This window comes from Hetaerina americana, unplaced genomic scaffold (assembly GCF_022747635.1).
Source record: "Hetaerina americana unplaced genomic scaffold, ioHetAmer1.1.p SCAF_124, whole genome shotgun sequence".
Lineage (NCBI taxonomy): Eukaryota > Metazoa > Arthropoda > Insecta > Odonata > Calopterygidae > Hetaerina > Hetaerina americana.
The window spans coordinates 235,572-258,340 of NW_027286337.1; the positions used below are offsets into that span (position 1 = coordinate 235,572).

Here is a 22,769-nt window from a genome sequence, read left to right on the forward strand (position 1 = left end):
AGAAGCGGAATACGTTAAGTAAGGAAAAAATATGTCCAAGTAAACTGAGAGCAATAAGAGTGCCATTCGGCAAACAGAGAGATGGCTATAACTGTGGGGTGCATACGTGTTTTTTTATAAATCAGATAGCGAAAAATATGGGAACTGAACAAACGTTTGATGCCGACGAGTACCGGAACCAAATTAAAACAAATAAATTACAATCCCTCCGTAAAGTTAACGAAATATGCCCTTTGTGCGATCGGGGTAAAATCCGTGGAAGTACAACGTGGGTCGCGTGCGATGTGTGTTCCCGATGGTATCACCTTTATTGCGTAGATAAAACTGCCACCGCTTCCGATTACGAAAATATGGCTTGGTCGTGTATACTGTGCACTCAATGGATAACCTTAGATATTCAATTACTAGATATGGCAGACAGCTGATTAATTGGCCTTGTGGCTATCCCTTGGTTGTACATCGTTTTAGCTTTGAACGCATCTTACAAGTTGACCGGCGATTATATTTTGTTGAATTTCCTCCAATACAAAGTTTAACCAATAGTTTATACGTTAACCTACTATCACAAGCACTGAGGTGCTTTCCGTCTATCTGAAAAAGCGGGGGACGGAAAGCCTCAGAAAAGATAGCGTAGGAACCAATAAAAATAGGAAAAGAGAAATGACAATGATTTTATAGTAACTGAAGTGCATTCCGTCTATCTGAAGAAGCGGGGGACGGAAAGCATCTCAAGAGATAGCGTAGGAACAATTAAAAAATAGGAAAAGGGGGGCGGCAATGATGATATAGGATCTGCGGTCAATTCCGTCTATCTGAAGAAGCGGGGGACGGAATGACTTGGGAAGATTAAATATTTTTATTTACTTCAAGAATATTTTAAGCTACCGAAATATTAACGTATTTCATGAGGGTAAAAAACTAAAAACAAATGTTGAAAACATTCCTCTATTTTACCGTGCGTTTCGGGAGATTCTCCCTTTTTAATTAAGGGAAAGAGCGAGCGGTTTCTCATATGCCTCCCGGGGATCTCTTTTTCGCTCGTTTCTTCTCCAAGCACAAAGAGAAACGCATCTAGCGAGTAACCTCTTCGGGTGATGTGGAATAACTTGCAGATAAACTAAAACCGTGATGTATTAATGAACACTAGTAATAATAAAAAAAAGGTTATCCATACATACCTTCTAAGACCTTTTCATTCATTCCCATCTTCGCAGCTCAAGACATCAGAGAAAGAAAATGGAGAGAAGTGAAGAATCAGGAGGAAGTGTGAAAATGAGGAATGTGTGACCGGAATATGGTGCTAAAATGAAAAAAAAACTGTAAGTAATGAATTAGGAAACAGATTGCTGACTTGGCTTGTTTCCATTAAAACATTGGTCTACTATGTGACACTGAAAAGAAGAAAAAAACGGTCGTATTTCAGATAATATTGAGTGCATAAAAGAACAAACTATAAAAAAACCATCTCCATGGGCCAAGTTCAGTGTCGTGTCGTTGTCACTTATGGTGGGCCCTGGTTACTATACGAAGCCAGGAGCATGGGGTAAGTGAAAGACTACCGAAAGTACATGTGTAGCCTAGGGTGTATTGTGAAATTTAGAAAAAAAAATGTTCTAGTTTCCGAGATATATTGAAGTACTTCGTGTTTTTTCGTGTGAGATGACGACCGAGGTGAGGTTATTGGGCCCTGGTTACTAAACTAGGCCAGAAGCATGGGATAAGCGAAAGACTGCTTACGGTACACATGTTTAGCCTAGGGTGTATTGTGAAATTTAGATAAAACAATGTTCTGGTTTAGGAGATATTGTGAGGTACTTTGTGTTTTTCCGTGTGAGATGACGACCGAGGTGAGGTTAATGGGCCCTGGTTACTAAACTAAGCCAGGAGCATGTGGTAAGCGAAAGACTGCAGAAAGTACATTTGTATCTTAGGATGTGTTGTGAAATTTAGAGAAAAAAATGTTCTGGTTTAGGAGATATTGTGAAGTACTTTGTGTTTTTTCGTGTGAGATGACGACCGAGGTGAGGTTATTGTGCCCTGGTTACTAAACTAGGCCAGAAGCATGGGATAAGCGAAAGACTGCATAAAGTACATGTTTAGCCTAGGGTGTATTGTGAAATTTAGAGAAAAAAATATTCTGGGTTAGGAGATATTCTGAAGTACTTCGTGTTTTTTCGTGTGAGATGACGACCGAGGTGTCGCTATTGGACCCTGGTTACTAAACTAGGCCAGTAGCATGGGGTAAGCGAAAGACTCCCGAAAGTATATGTTGTGCTTAGTGTGTATTGTAAAAATTAGAGAAAAAAATGTTCTAGATTAGTAGATATTGTTAAGTAATTTCTTGTTTTTGGTATGAATGGGCGACCCTCGGGACTGCACTGGGCCCTGGATGCTACATTAGTCTATGGATGTGGGTTTTATGCCTACGCCGTGCTAGAGCAGGGATTGCCGAGTGTTTTCGGTGATTTTCAAGAAAAGTATTTTTCTAGTTCAGCAGATATTGTCGAAAACGTTTTCGTTAGGACCTCTTAGTTTTTGCTATGAAAGACGACCTCCCACTTGGGCTACTTCAGTGTAGAGTTCTTTCAAGGGCCCTATATCGTTTACTACATAACTCATCCCGGTCTTACATTTGCAAGTGATTACATGGGGTATCACTGGTTGTAGTATGTCCGTAGTAGTCGGATTACTGCAATTGTTTAGGGGATTTACTTAGTTACGTCGGGCAAAAATATTTACGTTGGTATGACTGAAAAATCCAGAGCCCCAACGGTCGGTGGATACATCTACATCTACATCTACATAATACCCCGCAAGCCGCCGCAAGGGCGTGTGGCGGGGGGTGTTAGGTCACCAACCGTAAAAAAGAAAAATACCACATGCAAAAAAACAACACGGAAAATTACACCCACAGCAGCGCACACACTCATGCAAAAATCCCTTCATCCAATTCTCATGCAAACACATATACCGCAAAACAACTAAAAAACTGCACCCCATGATGCAGCACGAAAGACATCCTACAACACGGAAGCCAGGACACAACAAGCAAGAAATTGAAACATCACTACCACATGAAAATGCACCACGAAACACTCTACCCCCAAAGAGTCTCTAAATGGCAGGGAATGCGACCCAACGTTGCAGGTAGCAGGAATTTGCCCCCGCGGAGAGGGACGAGGGATTGAAAGGGAGACTTAAAAACAGATGAACGGAACACGAATGAGGTCATTCGGAAAGAATGGGTTATTATAGCAAAACACATAAGGTTAGTGGAAGAGCATGTATTTAAATACAACTAATTATTTTTTAGACGCTGAGGGTGGCAAGTCGAATTTTTGCTATCTATAACCCTGCAGTTGCTATCTCGTATTGTCCGTGGGAAGAAGGAGTCCTTGAGTCGGCTAGTTCTGGCATCTATTTCCCGAATTTTATATGCATGATCCAAGCGACTAATGTATGTAGGAGTACGAATAATTTGCGAGACCTCGGTGCTGAAACATGCGGATCTAAATTTATTTAATAATTTCAATCTTGCATTGAATCGTCTCTCAGCCAATGATTCCCACCCCAAATCCATGAGCATTTCGGTGACGCTTTGCGTTTTATCGTAGGAATTTTTTACAAAACGGGCTGCCCGGCGTTGAACCTTCTCAATTTCCCGAATGAGACCTTTTTCACTCGGATCCCACACGCTGCATGCGTATTCTAAATGAGGCCTTACAAGAGCGTGGTAACAACGTTCCTTGACCTTCGAGTCACTTTTTCCGACAACGCGTCGAATGAATCCCAATTTTTTATATGCTTGACCGCAGACTTTACGTATGTGAGTCCCCCAAGTTAAGTCTTTTGTGAATGTGACACCTAGGTATTTTACCGTATCAACTACTGCTAGGTCACCTACAGCTAATTTGTAAGCAAATCCCGTTGATCTTTTAAAGAAATTTACCACTGAACATTTATTATAATTTAGAGTCAATCCCCAGTTAGAACACCATTTAGTAATGCAATCTAAATCCTGCTCTAGAATAAAACGAAAGTCTAGTCGGAGTAGAAAGGATAGTCGTGGGCTAGCTCTTCGTGGGCCAAGTGCAGTTCAGTGGACTACCTGCATGGCGATTTCCTTCTGCTACTTGTCACGCAAATGGCACTTTGCATTATGGGATACCAATATCTGCTAGTTATCGCGTCTTAAACTACTTGCGTTATTGGGTTGCAAGGCCGTATGTTTACGATACCATTTTGGTATGATAAATGTGGGGGGGCTAACAGGCACCTTAATATGCGCCCTCGTTTGGCAAATTAGGTAGGGTGGCTTTTAAGATGGTGTTCCCAATTAATTTCTGCGATTACGGCGTCGAAGTTACGAGGTTGGACGCAGCTTAATTTGCAAAACGTTGAAACACGTGGTTAAGCTACGCTTTCCTTGGTCGTCGAATGTGAAAGTAAATAAGTTATTCGTCCTTCATAGAAACGCCTGGTAAACGTTACAATTTTTTAATGAAAGGTAAGAAAAGTATTTTAAGAAATCTTGGTAGATATTATTTTCAAAGAAATTGAGTATTTGATTATTTCATAGGTACATGATATCGTGAGCATATCAAGAACCCAGTGGAAATATTGTTGCTGAAGCTATATTCTGCTTGTTGCTTTTGATTGAGTTTCTCCTAATGGAGGAGAACTTGGAATCTCTTATTTAGAATTTCATTACAAGCCTTGTTCAATTCTTTATATATGCGCAATTACAAAATTGCGTTGGTTGTGTGTGGTTCGGAAAATACAGATATTCGTAATTTAATTATTCATCAGTGTATTTAGGTTGACCGTTGTAAATATTTAACACGTTCTAAGTGGAGAAATTAAACTTTATTAAATCTATTGTGTGATTGAAAGTGTGGGTATGTACTAATAGTAAATAGTGCGTATGTTTGTTGTAGTCGGTTGCTTGCCCGGCTGGGGGTTATCCTGGATGAATGATTAACGTCACATTGAAATATAAAAACATCAGCTGCCACTCAAAAGTAATGAGATGGGTAGAATAAATATTCGATGCTTAAAATCACGTTCAGTGAAACACATCCGTTTTCCATCAAACATTTGTCTAGAACACCAACGCCAAAACAGATTATGTAGACGGTTAATGGCGAAGAAAGTGTCGTATGAATTTATGAGATAATAATTGTTGCATTCTTTTGTGTTTTGGTGGTTTTCGATATTTTCAAAGCACCATTGTTCCTCAAAGTAAGGAATGTTGGTACTCGAAATGTACTTTCTATTGTATGGATCGACTTCTTTATTTCAAGTCTGATAATTAAATAGGGCATGTGCAGTGAGAACTGAGTAAAGCAGAACATCCTGGTTACGTTAAATTTTCCTTGGAGGACAAGTTTCCCTTGTATACATTATTATGAGTTCATGATGTCATCAACAAACCTAGCCCCACAAGATGAACATTTCTCGACAAGGAATAGGTTATGAAAACGACCAAAGGTTGAATGTTAAATTTTTCAATGTAAACGTGAACGCATTACTGCTTGCCTTTGATGCAACCCAGCAATTTTTATGTGAAAGGGGTTCACGACTTGAATCTTGTTTATACAAAATAATCACCAGCAGAGAATGCTTATCCTTATATTTTATATAATCACTCAATGAATAATCAAACTGTGATGTGCTAGGTGGTATTAGTAGATCTTCACATAGCCGTTGACATTCCCGGCAGATTGGCCCTCTGTTATTAATGCATAAAATCCGGTTGCTTATTAATAACATTAGCGAAAGAGCAATGTCCTTACCCAGAAACAATCGTTGTAACTTTGATTTTCCTCAACTCTGTGTGTATACATATTAAGTGCTTCAATACTCATTTCTAACATTGGCAGAGCACTTTGGTGTGGCAATTGTTGAATGTACCCAGGAAATTGTCTCTAATATCAGATAATTATCTACCGTTTATTGTTTGGTATTGGACTTGTGAACATTCTATGGATTTTCCTTATTCTAGTATCTATCTCGTGGTCCGGGCTATTATTTAATTTTTTACTAAATAGTATACCAACGCAGGGCGTGGTAGTCCAGGGGCTAGAGCGACTGCTGACCAGAGGGGCCCGGGTTCGATTCCCGGGTAAGGCACAATAGGCACCTGCAGCTCCACCCAAGCTCTGTGATTTTTCAGGGACCAGATCTTCCTGGGAAACCGTAACCGGCACAGGGAAAGGAACTGGCCCCCCTGCCCTGATGTGTGAATTTCACACGCCGTCGGGCTTAGTACTGGGTGAACTCTACAAATTACCTACCGAACTGACCTTCTGGTTAATTACTGTGTTTATGGTTTTTTTTATTACACCAACTCTTTTATACTCGTGCAATAGCATCTAAATATTTACCGCCATAATATTTATCCCCATGCTATAAGGCAAGCTTTTGTTGTTTAGAAGAGCCTCTTTTTACTTAAAAAATCCAGTCTCTCTGAATTCTGTTTCTCCCTTTTAATATTCCAACCAAATCCCATGCATTATTTTTGTAATGCTTATCGTGTTTGAGCTCTGCTGAAAACTGTATATCACTCAACTCCTCAATCAATGAAGTAAATTGAACAGAATAACAGTTAAAATTAGTTACTTCTCTGTCAGCTGTTCCTTAAAGGGGATTTACTTTCACCATCTCATCTAACAGACAGGCTGTCTGGGTCATCACCTTTTGGAGTGTAAACTACCCTTATTATATCCACATAGTTCTTTCTGGGGAGCATCATTAATCAAGGGGGGGGGCATTTTTAGTGTGTTGTACAAGACATGAGCCCTTTGCAATGCCAGTATGTAGATTCAGTGAGACAATGTATGAGAATTGTGCATGTCAGGCTATTCTAATTAATTGGATGATAGCGTATCGGATGAAGGAAGGGAGGTGGACAGAATGGAAATCAGAAGAGGAAGTGGTAGTCATGGTGGGGGAGAGGAGGGGATTGTCATTAAGGAGGCAGGGAGATGGATGGGAAGCTTATTGATTGGCTTAGTGAGATGTGGAAGACTGTGATAGAGGTAGAAATACAATGGGGATGTTGGATGGGATGAAGTGGGAAAGGAAGGATGCGGGGAAGATGAGGGGTTGTTGAAGAGTAAGATGTCGGGTAGTGTTATGTTAGGAGAGGAAGATAATTAATGGGTAGTTGATTCCACTGAAAACCTAACTTCACTGGTAGGTTACCTATACTAATAATGATAAAATAAAAAGACCTGTATTTTTCCATTTCTCATTGTGTTGTCCTTTTTCCAAACTATAGGTGGTGTGAAATTGACGTGCCTCAACTCCCTGAGTACATCCGAAAAAAGGCATGTATTACATCAAAGGATCATTCATCACATTCACGCAATACTTCAATGATGCTGAGCATTGTCCAAAGGATAATCCAGTCTGTTACTGCTATCGCCAGGGCACCACTTGGGAAAATTCAGAGGTATGTGGCATTTCAGGGATAGCATGTTTCAGATAAATCAGAATTGTGAAATTAAATAAAAGAAATGAAATGAAGAGACGCTTTTGGCGAGTTGCACTGTACTTTGGTCATGTAGATTTATACGTAACATTTTGAGTACATTTATGCCTATCTTGACTAAGTCGTCCATTGGCATTTGGTTAAGATCTATGTGCCTCAGAAGATATTATTTTTCCTTTCTCCTCACCAACTTCTGAAGTAAATCCTTTTCCAGTGTTCATTACACATTGTACTATGTGACTTCGGTGAGTGATGCTGGATTTTCTTTCGAAATGGAGTGGTCATCCATCTTCTTTCTTCATTTGTAAAGGCCTGTTGATAATGATGATATTTTCACTATCTTTTAATGGTTAATCCTCTCCGAAGTACTGATGCCCTTCACCGAATCACGCATCATAGCTATAAGTGTAGTTGACCCAGCCTGAATTTTGGTGTTTTTGAGGAGGAATGAGCAGCTGGCTATTGCTATTGGGATAAAGGAGTAGGAATTCCAACACACGAGCAACATAAATCGTACAATGAAGAAACGTTGCACTGGGCTAATTTGTGAGGAATTTAGTTTTTCTGGACCAAAATTCATTCAACTTTGACAAAGAATGAGGGCATAGCGAGATAGGTAGTGAAGGTGTTGGAAGTTAATGTTTCCTTGCTGAAGGTTGCAGGTTCCATGTAGGCATTGCCACAAGATCGACTTGTATGTAGGCTGTATATTTCTTATTTTGCTTTGTTGTGCAATTTCGAAATCTGAGATCCCTTTGAGAAACCATGGTTGGATGAAAATCTTTTGGCTGGACGACGTTTAAATAGAGATAAATGTCATGCGCCTGCAAAAAGTGAAGTTGCAGTTAATCTTCTTCACGTGATAATGAGTAGTTATTAGTGCATTTGGTGCACCAAGTGGGAGTTGGTTAAAGTAGCAGACCGAATCTCTGATCACTTATGGTGAACAGGCAATGGGCCTGAGCTGCTTGGAGTTTCCATTTTGGTTATGGTCGCAGCATCTCCAGCAGTTTCATATGTTTCAATGTGTTATAGGTAAACACCAATGTGTTCAAAAGTTGGCTTTAACCCCTTCCACTTTGATTTATTTTCTGAATGTCGTGGCCCTATCCTACATTTATTTTTTCTGTGGTTCATTTAAAGTGATATGGCAGGTGATGAAATGAAATTTTGTAGTTGGCAACCAACGTAGAATAGCGAAATATAAATTGATTATGATTTCATGTTGTAAAGTATTCCAACTGGTTAAATGATTTTTCGTCGTCCACTCCTTCGCCTTACAAAGAAACTATTTGAAAGTGTAAAAGTGATTTGCGATGAACAGGATACGAACTTGGATCTTAAAATGCTATATATATAAAGCTGCAGTTTATATATATATATAAAACATAAGCAGTTGCCTCTGGAGAAGTCTCATCAAAAGTGATGATATGTTCCCCATTCCATGACCTCTTTTATAATTCTGAACTGGTAAACATGAGAATGAATTAGGCCTAGTGCTGTCACATCTCATCTTTAGGTGTTCATCACCTAATATTGGAGGTTATGATCATAACTGTTGCTGCTGGGAATCCTTTGATATTGATGGGAAAATGGAACGGGGCAGTGGGTGAAGGAAGGGAGGGTGATGAGGTGGGTGACTACAGACTACGACTTACTTTGGGCACCATGCAAGGCAAATGCTTACAAGGAAAGTGCCAAGTGAACTCAGGAAGGTATCACGTAGATTCTACTAGTTCTTGGAGAGTGATTTGCACTGTAGTATTTATATATCCTTGACTGGTTTTTGACATTTTGTGTCATATTCAGGGGAGAATTGCAGTCCTGCTGGCAGTAATGTTGAAAGGAGAGGATTAAGGGGTTGTGGGGTGAGTGTGAAGTGGGGACTGATTGGCTGGGTGAAAGAGCCAAAAGGGTGGTTGATAGGGGGAGGGCGAGGGAAAAGGGAAGCACTGCTTATGATGGTCTAGTACATTTTGACAATTCATGTGATCACTAAAACGTCACACCCCATCACAGAAGTGCCACCACCGGTCTGGACACACTATGATCATGGCTGAGCGATCTTTAAGTATGATCAAATTGTAGCTTGCAACATGGGATAACTGATGATGTCTCTTGTCTGCTGTAGATGCAACAAAAATTCATACACAGCTCTCCTCTTCAGTGAAAAAGAAACACTTGTTTCCACTCGTTCTTCCTTAAGTGCTTGCTTACTCTGTGGGTTTCTGGCCTTTTGTGTTTCCAAGGGTGGGGGTGAGCGGTGGGTGCGGGGAAGTGGGGAGGGAGTTTGAATCTTCAATTATCTGCACAGGTATTGGAGGGTGGCAGGCCGTTACGTGCCCTCGTGACGGAATGAACGGGGATAGAAAACAATGGAGAGTGGGAGGGAGGCACTTGTTCATTAACTAGGGTTGCGTTGTTCATTGCACCATTTCAAGAGCTACCAGGATGTCCAGTCACCTCCTTTCACCTTCAGTGTGTAGGGGAGAAGTTGCCATGGTTACTCTGAGGCAATGGTTGTGCAAAATTGATTGTATTTTCCCTTCTTAGCGTATCCAATGCTCATTTTGCCTGGTCTTGATGCTTCCTACAGTCTTGCCTCTGTACTTAGCTTCGTGTCCAAGGTAAGAAGGGTCCATTTAACTATGATTTAGGAGATCGCTTCTTGCAATGGAAGACTAACAAGAATATCAGTATTTAATCTCTTTATTCAAAGCAGATCTTGAACCCGGTGCACAAGGTGAGAAGCTTTCCCTTGATTTGCATTTATATTTGGTGCTGCTGTGCACGCTTGCTTGGAATTGGAACTTGCAATGATGGTGGTTGCACTGGCAGTTCCTTGACGGATTCAGAGGATGGGTCCGGTGATGTTTTTCTCGTTGACTCTCGGAATCAGCCAATCACCGTTGCGCAGAAAATTCTTTGCATGATCAGTTTACACCGCAAGTCTGCTCTCTTGAGAATATGTATTCAATAATACGATATGTGCTTATATATAAGTCCACTTTGGAATGCAATATTTCAATGAAAAAATCAAGGTTCGATGCATTTTCGAGAGAGGTATTTATACCAAGCTAAAAAGATATTATTTGAAATGTCAGTTAAACTTCTGCTAAGTCAGATTTATATTATGGTCAAACCTTAAAAAGTAATCAGAATTAATATTGATACTTTAAGTCAGCATATTTGGCATTAAAAGAGTTCAATTGTTTTCCTTTTTGTCCTTATTACTTGATAATATGAAGAAATTGTATTGAAAAATAGAGTTTCTTCAAAATGAGAAAGAAACTAGTATTGGGGGTTCATGAGAAATGTAAAAAAAGGAACTTACAAATGGAAGTAAAAATTTGGGGATGGGGTATAGAAGGGGTTGACCTTCACGAGGTCTGTCATCGAAAGGATCCAGCGATGAACTTCTGCATGATTTAGTCAATTTCAAGAATTTGGTGGTGCAATCACAGGGGACTTTCTCCAAATGGCAAGCATTGGTCGAGGTTTTCTGAATAAAGTCTGAATGGAGATGAGTCACAGGTCTACAACTATAACCTTGAAATCAAAGACCCATCTTTCCATTTGCCATTTGACTAGGCAAAGGAGGCGTGACAATTGATGATTACCATTCCAATTGAATTGGCTTTGCCTGTTGTTTTATAAGTAGAAGAGAAGCAGGGTTGAGTGTGTGAGGCCCCTAGGAGAGTACTTCGAAGGGGACAGCAATGGCCTCCTCATTGTCCTAGGGAAACTATTCATTTCAGGATATTGCCTGGCTGTATCCAGGCAGACCTCTAGTACGAATATATATGGCGAGTGGGAATTCATGGACCAGAGAACAGATGACTGGATTGATCAAATGAAAGAGGGAAGAAACCTTGTTGTATGCAATTCATTTCTCGTTTACGATTCAGGAAGACTCAAATTATTTTCATTATAGATTCAAGGGTACCCCCGGGAATATTAGAATATTTGTAATAGCTGTAATAGTGGTGTAGTTCACTGCATGTTATAACCAGGGCATAATGCTTAAGATTCTTTGTGTTTCAGATACTGCTTGAACTAAACCACTTTGAAGAGTTCTTATCTTCATTCTTTATTCCTTTTTCTTTGCCTTTAAAGCCTTCACACTGGCAGTATTGTTAAAATACTCTCTTCGAGCAACTTCGAATAGATTGTGTCTTAACTTCCCCTTTATTTATTTTCTTTAAAGAATATGAAGAAGCCTTAGAGCCTTCTAATTTTTGTGTGTGGGATTTTAAATTTCTTCGTATCATTTGTCAACATTGAAATAATTTGATACTTTTTGTAAATTGTGGTATGAGCAATAGGGGTGCATCTAGTGCACTGTGACATGCGGTACATTGCGTGGAATAAATGAATGTCACTCAGAAGATATTTGTAGATTGGAGGGCTAGGTGACTTATTTGCAGGCTGCCTTGTGTCCCCGGCTGCTGTGGTGCATGTGGGAAATGGGGAGTTGGGATGAGTAGTGATGAGGGGAGAAGACATAGAACAAAGTAGTGGGTATGTAATGATAATTATAGTAATACTTAATCCATTTTTAAAAATGGCGCTACCATTTAAAATGTCATCAATATAAATGTTTTAAATTTAATATATAAACATAAATTCTTGTAAATTTATTCTTGGAACTCTGGAGAGTCTTGATTTCAGCTGAGTAGGCAGATAAGTAGATGTAGATAGTTGGGTAGTCGTATCTTCATGTAATGGAATGTGTTGTAAGTGGTGGAGCACGAACTGTTTCCTTGGTAATGATTACATTATCTTTATTGTCACTTGGGATTTGTTTATCGTTTTCATCAGTTCCTTCACGCCTTGGGATATCATAGAAATGATGTTCAAAAAGTGTGTTCAAAATATCGTATCCCTTCTGTTCTATACAGCTATGACTGCCTAAGGGGTAATAGTGAATGTTGCTGGTAGGAAATATATAATATCTCTCAAAAACACCTTAAAGTTTCACAAATCGACATGGACAGCTTATAAACTGATGAGGGTTGGAGAAATAGCTCATAATAGTTCCAAATTAATCCTATGGGACATGAAACCCCCAAAGATTATATACATTCATATTAAAATGTGAGTGGCCACTTGGTACTGGGGGCAAAAACACGTATTAATATGTGAGCATACCGCAAAGTGTTAAGAGACAACTGCTGGGTGGGGGTTTTTATTTTGGGGATACATAAATTTAATTTTTAGTGCATTTTAACATTATTGAGTGAAAAGAAAAGTTGTTTACTCTAAGCTTAATTGTTGAAAACGATTATATAATTTCATGCTTTTGTCGTGTTATTAAATTGAAAAAAGTGGTTACTTGCCAATATGTCTATTTCTTCATTATTGAATGCCATTAATTGTAGTTGTTTTGAGGTTTATTTACACCAATACACACCTAAATAATATCTCACCGAGTGCTGCGCTTGAGTGTGGTGGACTGCAGAAGCACAGAACTTGACAGAGTGGAACGTTGCACTCTCTGCAGTGGTATCATGTATCCCTCATCTGCGTATGTGACCATTGCCTCACGCAACTCTTGTGTGAATGATTTTTAGCTGCAGTTAGTGAATTGAGGTGTGGGAAAAGCTGGCCTGATAATTGTGGCGGAGGGTCTAATTTGGGACTTTTTCTTGGCACTTTTGAAATAGCTCCTCTGTATTTGTTGAATAACCAGGAAATGAGACCTAAACGTAAATTCAAGTGGCTTTGCTGTCTTTTTGAACCGTAAATATCGGTATTTCTTTCCAGTTTTACCTTAGGGTCGCGAGTGCATCAGTGTCCATTATATTCAGAAATTCATGCTGCTCAGGACTGCTGTAATAATTGTCTAGAGCTATCAGGTAACCTTTACGGAGCAACTTTTCTGATAGTTTTGGTGCAATCCACGAGGGTTTGGTTGAATGTTGCACGTCAACTCCTGTCTGACAATTTATGAGTTCCGTATCTTTCCCTGCATACATTATCACATTCCAAACGAATACACTCCTTGCTTTAAAGTGCTTGTAAAATTCAATGTCAAAACACGACCTCTTTTATGGAATGTAGACCGTCCACCCTAAACATGACCTTTCCTAAGTGATAAATTTTCATAGTTAGAAACACCTCCCTCGGGTATGTAACTCTCCAAAGGCTTTTTCTAATGATTGAAGATGGGCGTTATTTGGTACAGCATTGGGGATACTGTCTTTTGCTGCCCATACAAATTGTTTTGCTGTACTATGTAGTTAAATGTGTTATCTTGCATGAAATGTTCAAATATTTCGTCTGCCTCAGTTTTCTTGACTAAATGACCTGCCTTAAATCTAGCCGGAATCTACAACTTGGGAGTTCCTCCTTCAACCCAAAAGCTGGAATGTGATGTCATGGTCCTGCCATCCTCCCTTTCACTCTCTGTTTTGCTCTCAGAAATGCCGTGCAATCTTTGTAATCTGTTAGGAAACCCTGCTGCTCTCCCACTCGCCCCGGCAATCGTCATCACGGACCCACAGAAAGAGGGTTCCTCCTCTGATTGCAAACCGCTTTCCTCTTCCTCACTAAGCTCCCACATTTTATTTCTATAATTATCGGGCAGTGTAGGTTTCCTGTTAGCCATTTTGTAGGTAACTTAGCATATGGTCTAAAAATTATAAACTATAGACTCGAGCAAATCCTATGAAAGAAACAAGATAACAAATTCCTGTCCCACATTTGTAACATGTGCAGAGTTAATGTATATTTCATATGCCCTTGAACTTATTTTTCTTGATGGATTACTTTTGGAGAGTCAAGGACTGCAATCAAAATGCATACAAAATCTAAGTTTAAACATTGAACTTGAATGTCATGTCATGTCCCCCTTTGATTTATACAGATCTGTTAGTTTGAGACAGGTAGTCCTAAACAATGTTTTCAATTAATGACAATTACCTTAAATCATAAACATAATAAATAATCAGCCTCAAGGTCAGTTTGGTAGGTGGTGGTGGAGTTCACGCGGTACTAAGCTCTATTTAGTGGAAAATTCAAGCATCAGGGAGGGGGGGGCCCTGTGCCATTTATGGTTCACCAGGAAGATCTGGTACCTTAAAATACACAAAGCTTGCTTGGGCCTGAGGGTTCCTGAAGAGGCTTACCCAGGAATCGAACCTGGGCCTTCTGGTCAGTAGGCCAATGCCCTTCTCCTGGATTACCATGTTCATATATTTCATCCATATATGGCCGTGGAAATGTGTAATTTTTAGTGACGGCATTCAGGGTTCGATTATCAAATCAAGGCCTCTACTTCGAAAGTTGTTGAAATGAATTATCTGCTCATATGTGAACAGGATCTCATGTGCTAAGGAATCACTTGCCCTCTTCTCCAACCTCTTGTTGGTAATCCTAAGCAACACGATCATTCGGCAATTGAAATTAAACTTAATTGTGGAGGACATAATTGCGGATGTGTCTATGCAAGAATCGCTGTTTTCCACCTTGGGATTTGCTCCAAACCGCAAACAATGATTGAAATTGTTTGAAGAAGGTGTTGATGGAGATGAGTCATTGGTCTACAACAATGACTGAAGCAAAATCATTCTGTTAGTCGGTTGACGAGACAAAGGAGAATGCAACGTGACAATTGATAATTACCATTCCAATTGAAATGGCTTTTCCAATTGTTTATAAAAGTAGAAGGGATGCTGGGTTGAGTGTGTGAGGCCCCAAGGAGAGTACTTCGAAGGGGACAGCAATGGCCTCCTCATTGTCCTAGGGAAACTATTTATCTCAGGATATTGCCTGGCTGTACCCAGGCAGACCTCTACTACGAATTTATATGGCGAGCGGGAATTCATAGCACAATGCTTAAGATTCTTTGTGTTTTGTAAATTACTCCCACTTAACCATTTTGTTGAAAGTTGTGTTGAAATACTTTTTGGAAAGAACTTGGAATAGATTATCTAACTTAACTTCCCCTCTCATTATTATTGTTTGTAATATTTAGAATTGGTTCACCAATAGGTTTTCTGAAAATGCATGTTCAACCTGCAAGTTGTATGCTATGAAAGTTGGCCATTGAGCAAATTCCTCAAATAGGACATCATGGAGGCAGAGCAGAATTGGTAACTATGTACTAGGGTGGCCATGAACAAAAGATGCTGTGTGTGAGCCTTGCTGTGGATGCTCTACTACCATAATAATATGTTGATAAGTTAAAATTATAATACCTCTAATCAGTTCACTCATGTGTTTTTTAAATGAATTTCAAGGTAGGGCATGTGAGACATGACATTAGGCTTGTATAATGTGGAAAAGTCAAGGAATATTGAAATCATAATTTGGACTTTTGATTGTGATGTTGATGTATTGCAGTTGAACTATGAGATAAATAATTTTGGGAAGAAGGCAAACTAGGGGTCAAAAGAGCAAAATAAGTACTTAAAGCCAGCTCAATTAAATCACCCATCAAAAGAGCATATGGTATAGTTTAGGATAGCGTATGTCCATGCATATGTGGATGAAAAGGGAATTGAAATGAAATGGGTCTGTGGGAGTGGATACATTTCTGCAGAACTGATAGAAAGAGATATTTAACCACAAAACAATTATTGTAATAACAGAAATGTATGGAGTTCATCAAAATTTCAAAATATATAAGATTGCATGATTAGTATAGGCTCTTTCTATACTCTCTTGGGCACATTTAAGAGTAATTTTTTTTCCAAAAAGTAACCTTTTCTTAGATTGGTGTTTTTGAAGGGAGTTTTCAATTTATGTTAATCATTGTTGAGCTATCCCAGCAGGCAATACTTTCTCAAGATATGGACTCAAATATAGCTTGGTAGGTTAAAATAAGTACTTGAGCATCAATATGGCGAGCCAGATTTTTTAGAAAGAATAGGGCTGCATATGATTGTTCACGATCTTATTCCATTTCGAATCTTCAGCATTAGTTATTCTGTTTTTCTGAACCCAGTAAATTGGTATGTTCCACTTAGAAATCAGTTGGGTTTCTGTTTCCTCCGACATTTTTGATCATAGGTGTTTCAATATCAAGATAGGTGTCTTGCAAAGGCTAAAATGGTTCTGGATTTCAGTTCTCATCAGCATGACTGGATGTGCATGCATTTCAGTTCCATCAGCAAATGTAGCTTCATATGACATGCATTCTTGCGTATACGCTGCTCATCCCTCTATCCTGCTAGGAGTTTCTGCATGAACTAGGGTTAAATCCATTAAACAGGACATCCAGGTAAACTTGTGCCCTGGCCTGACTTATAGAATTGCTGCATTTAAAACTCTTTAGTGCAGGCTACTTGTCCTGGTACCAGCTAGAGTAAGTGACCTCCACCAGACATTGCCAGAGGTACCATCCCCAAGCAAATGCACATTGATATTTGTTCATTAACTGGCATTGCATTGTCCATGGCAGCATTTCAAGTGCTTCAAGAGTGTGCAGTTGCCTTCCTTCTACGTCTGTGTGGAGGGGAAAGGTCCACATTGTGGTTACTCCCTGGCAAATGTTGTGCGAAATTTATTGTTTTTTCCCCTTCTTAGCATATCAAATGCTCATTCTTCCTGGTCTAGATTCTTCCTCCAGTATTGCCTATATACTGTGCTTTGAACCAATAGAAGAAGGTTTTATTTAATTGTGAATTAGGAGATTGCATATTGTCATGGGAAGGTACGAAGGGTAATATTATTTAAACAGTTTGTCCGAAACAGATCTTGGTCACAAGGTGCGCTCTTTCTTGATGTATATATTTGGTGCAGTACTTGGTGCTGCTGTGAGTGCTTACATACTTGGAATAATGGTAGGGTCACTGATGTTTCCTCAACGGATGAAGAGGATAGGTCCGATGATGTTTTTTGTTGACTGTCGGAATTAGGTTCTGCAAAGTAACTGCAAAGGCTGCTTGGGGTGAAATATGTTCCTTCGTAGGAGTTTGATATTGGTTAATGACAGGGGTGACTTACAGGAGGAGTTCCATCAGGATATCCTTATGCATACTGGTGTAGTTTTTGATGCCCTTGGGTCCTATGTTGCTGCATTTCGTTTCTCATTTATTATTGAGAAAGATTGAAAGGATTTCATTTATAGATTCAAGGGTACCCCTGGGAATATTTGCTTATTTTGTAGAACTGTAGTATTTATGTATTTAACTGCATGGTGTAGCCACGGCATAATGCTTAGGAATCTTTGTGTTTCCAAAATTACTCCTTCCTAAACCACTTTGTAGAATTCTTTTCTTTACTCTTTCTTCCTTTTTCTTTGCCTTTAAAGCCTTCACACTGGCAGTAGTGTTAAAATACTCTCTTCAAACAACTTGGAATAGATTATGTAAGTTCACTTCCCCTCTCTTTATTATATTTTGTATTATTTAGAATTGGTTCGCCAGTAGGTTTTAAAAATTCATGTTCAACCTGCAAGTTGTATGCTATGAAAGTTGGCCGTTGAGCAAAATCCTCAAATAGGACACCATGGAGGCAGAGTAGAATTTGTAGCTATCTCTGGTGAAGAATTAACTCTCCCAGCTTGATGTGATCAGGTGACCATCGATGAAGCATTTCAGTATCAGGGGTGAATGGCAAGCCAGAGATCTCAATAGGTGGTCATGAGCGAAAGATTTGCGGTGTGAGCCACTTGATGCTAGTTTAATTGAATCGCCCATCAAAAGTGCATATGATATAGATGAGGGTAGCATATGTCCACGCATATGTGGCAGATGGATGAAAAGGGAATGGAAATGAAGCGAGTCTGTGGGAGTGGATACATTCCATACATTCAGCAGACAAAACCGTATCAAGATATGCACTCAAATAAACCATGGAAGGTTGGCATTGGTACTTTATCATTAAAATTGTGAGCCAGATTTTCTAGAAAGAATGTGGCTTAGCGTAATTGTTGGCTACATCATTCCATTTTGAATATTCAGCATTACTTGTTTTGTAATTCTTAACCCAATTCATTGGTATGTTCCACTCAGAAATCGGTTGGATTTCCATTTCGTCAGTTATTTTTGATCGGAGGTGTTTCACCGTTGAGAGAGATGTTTCCCAAAGGCTATAATGGTCTGAGTTTTAGTTCTCGTCAGCATGACTGGGCATGCATGAATTTCAGTTCCATCAGCTAATGTACCTTCCATCCTGCAAGGAGTTTCTGCATGAACTCTAATTACATTTGTTCAGCAGCCAATGCCCAGGTAAACTTGCCTTCAGGCCTGACACGTGGATTTGCTGCATTTAGAACTCCTTAGTGCAGGCTACTTGTCCTTGTACTCAGCTAGAGTGAGTGACCTCATCGAGACATTGCCAGAGGTACCATCCCCGAGCAAACGCACGTTGGTGGCTTCAATTTCAAGTCTGTAATTAATTAGGTGCAATTGTTATGTTTTGGGTGCTGTGATTGTAAAATGGTTTGGTGCTCCTATGGTATTTTCAGTTGTTTATCTCACCAAGAAATTCAACTTCTGCATGTGCCCGTGAAGTCAAGTCCATCGTAGGGCATTTGCCCTAAATTGACAATGAAAGTGTGATGAGGATAATATATTCCAATAACAATGAATGGTTTTTTGCATTGCCATATTGCGGTTAGTACATAAAATGAGATAGTTATGCCATCCTCTGGCGTGGATATCAAATAACCCCTGACCTGCTTCCTGGGGTCTCTTTTCAGATTGTTGGAGCTTTGACGAGTGAATGATGGAGATAATGCGATCCTCCCACTTCATTCCTAATTTGCACGAACCAATCTTTTTTCTTTCGTGTCTACCTCATATTTTGGTATTTTCACTGATTTCAGACTTTCAGGAAGACCTCTATGTCCTCTGGCCCTAAGCAGGAATGATGTCGTTGTCCGACCAAAATAAAACATGACCACCCATCATGTTAGTCAAGTCAGTACTGTCATCAACTTCAGATTCACTGCAAATAAGGGCCAGACACAGTTTTCTTGGTAATTATTACATCTTCTTCACGGTCACCTGGGATTTCATTATCATTCAAACTCATGTCGCTTCTTTCACAACTTGAAACTCCGTACTAATTGAAAGCATCTTCAGTTTCACAAAAACAATATGGAAACCTCTCAATTATTAAGGAAATAGCACCTATTAGTTCCACTTAATCCACCAGGGTGCAAAAATATGTTAAATAAATTTTTTTTTTTTTGAAATTGTGAAGAAAAATATATTTACTCTGACCCTAACCACTTGAAAAAAATATTTTTAAAACAATCTTTCTGTTTCTTTTGGTGCCACCAGGACTTGCAGTCAGCATTGCTGACAGAGGGCCCCTCCCAAGCATCCTCGGGACGCTTGCAACCATCACAAATATAGCTCACCTCAGTGCTGTTGCAGCAGTTGTCATTCGTCATGGCTGCCCATCTTGGCTAAATCCCATCCAGGACAATGTAACTTGGTCTTCGTTCCCTGGAATGAGGGTGGCGCCATGGCTATGAAGACGCCCAACCTCCTTGCATGTATCCCCTGGCAGGGGGATGGGAGGTCTCTTGGCTGAGAGGGTAAGGCTGAAGCCCGGAGACCACCAGATCAGTTCAGGATTCTGGGTTTACCAGTAGGAGAGATCGCCGCGGAGGGGAGCAGCTGTTCTGGTTGCCGATCAGCTGAGTGCTCAGAGATTCCCACCACTGGCCTTTCAATCAACATAAGCCACTGCATCCTACCTGAAGTGTGCCGAGGGTCCTATTTGCCGAGCATCCTTTTACTTCTCAGAAACTCAGTCAGCAGGCCACATGCGGGATGAGTGAAGTGCTGGACATAGGGGTGCGGTCGTGTGCTAGAGTGGAAGTGTTCCCCCATCTGATCATACAAAATGCTTTGAATACCAGGTGGCAGTGAAACTGTATTCAAAACTGGTGCCACACAAATAATCCAATGGAGTAGTCCATGTGGAGCGTACTTCAAAAATACAGTAAGATTCCAAAGATCTTCCAGGCCAGTTGAAAGTTGGATAAATTATTTTAAAAAAAGCAAGCATGTGGAAAGAGAGAGGGTGATCGCTTTCCCCTCCATTCGCAGTAGAAAGGTCCTTGGTGACCCAATCCCTCGGGAAAGGATACAGAAATGACCATGGCCCTGCAGTCGAGGTCTTCTGGGAAGGGGAGAGCAAGTAGAGTTAATTGCGCCAGAATGGTGGAGAGGGTGTCTGGAAAGCAGTTCCAGTTTGTGCCGTGGCATGGAGGGGGGAAGGGGCAGAGGGGGTAGGGGAAGGAGGAATTGAAGGAAAAAGTCGTGTGACGAAAACCTGTGGATGATTGCAGGTGGAATCTGAGGTTAAAGAAGAGGGTGACATTGGTTGCTGAGCGCGTGCAAGAGGATCTGGTGACGTGGGCGGGCTCAATATGGGCTAGGATGGAGATGGGTGTGTCTGTTATGAAGGAAACAGGGTGCGGCCACTATGGTCCGTGCCGGAACGATGCCACGCAGCATGGTGTAATTTTCAATCACCAAGGAGCAAGCTGTTCTTCCCCTTGGATGATAACAGAAAAAGGTTGCTCTTTCCCGATACGCATGATCGACCCCCATGTTGGTAAATTAAAAATACGTGTTGCTTTCTTTGCATTTATGAAGAGTAATTCCGAGAGCCTGAATATTATTTAGAACTGGTACATCTTAAAGAGAATGCGGAAGATCACGCTTGAGCAGAACGGCGGCTCCGAGTGAATTCCTGTCGAATCGGTGCCTAGTGTCGTGCTGTGCGTTAAAGTAAATGTGCAGTTTATATAAGTATAGTTTCCTGTAAAAGTATTATGTCAATGTGGTGCGTGGTAGCGTACTGCAAGAGTACTTGTTTTATGCAGTGAATGTTGTTATATTTCTGGGAAAGAATTTCTGGGTTTGGGAATTTTGGAAAGTAAGGACGATTTTCGATGATAATAATAGTTGAAATAAAGATTAACACACATGCATACAAAGAACAATTTGAGCCATACTCAGCCGAGGCTCCAAAAGGGGGAGGCTAACCAAGTCCCTCCTTCTCACCTTTTGTAGGCGTTCGAGCTGTGTCCCCCATTGGTCGTCTCGTCCGGTTAACTCAGGAAGGGAGCCTGCCTCCCATTGCACTTCTGTGGGACCCCGGGCGGGTCCACTTCTTAGGATGCTAGGGTGGGTGGATTCCTGGCCACAGGCCTGCTGTGCCCGCTTGCAGATCGGCAGGAGTGTCCAAAGGGTCCCCCCGGAAACATCCTTTCCTCCCCGGTAGCTCGAGTCGTTTTACATATTCAACCACGTAAACAATATTGTACACCAAACTATAGGTACTAGGCTACCTATATATGCATTGAGGTATTAATGTTAATTCATCTGTCCAACTGGGAAATATTGTCTTTCAAGGGTTGTATTTTTGCCAGGGAAATTAGTCTTGCCCTTCCTCTAACTAGGCTTTGAATTTTTCATGCCAATAATATTCACCGACCTATTGGTTCCTAGATATTGAATAAGAAGAAGTCCTGCTGATGCCATCTCTTTCTCCGAGCGCTAATGTCACCCATTAAAATCTTTAAAAGTTTCCATTCACCCCTCCTGTTCAAGGCTAAATGTTCTTCTGCCAACTTTCTGAATGGAAATCCCTGGTCTTGATGGTATCCACCAGAATGATCATGAAAGATCCTCCCGCCAATATTAGCAACGCATCCTTGAATACTCTTCGAGAAATGATGCACTAGAAGCCCTGTGAAGGGCATGTATACCATCCCAGTGTGTGTTACCCACCTTAACTGATCAATTTACTTACATTAAAAACCATGGCAATGTGAGTAACATGATGTAAGTGTGCGTGTTGTTTGTGTGAAAAAAGAAACTTGAAAACTAGCATGTGAGGAACACATACTCACATGAATTAACATAAAAAAGATTTCAAGCCGATAGGAAACGGCATGTACTATTGACTAAGTTATAAACTAGGCGGGAGAATACACATGTACATGGGGCTGGAACATAAACTAAGAAAAGCTGGGCGTTAAAACTTCCATTTAAAAATAAGTGGGGAAATATGTACTAAAAAGGAAGAAGTGCCGGAATATATGTCCGACATGTGGACAGGGTGTGGGTTGGCGGAAGACAACGACCACTAAAAATCCACGTAAAATGGCTCAAATTTAGAAGGCCTCAAAATTTACCTATAGTATGCCTCCGCTTTATTTTGGTGTTTCGTTTTTGGGACAAACATGCCCTTTGAGGTATATCATGCCGCCCGAAGGATCCTTTGATCTGGCCAACGCCAGCAAGCGACGACTCGGCATGCCAGGGTTGGTTGCTTGTCTCCTCTCCCTATCCCTGGA

General features: G+C 40.4%; 1 long non-coding RNA gene across 1 annotated transcript; it reads left to right on the forward strand.

Annotated features, from left to right (window-relative positions):
• Positions 1-1,489: 1,489 nt before the first annotated feature.
• LOC139685999 (uncharacterized) lies at positions 1,490-19,935 on the forward strand. The gene is made up of 3 exons (XR_011700276.1): positions 1,490-1,543; positions 7,283-7,456; positions 19,732-19,935. It is a non-coding gene; the product is annotated as an uncharacterized lncRNA (long non-coding RNA).
• Positions 19,936-22,769: the final 2,834 nt, after the last annotated feature.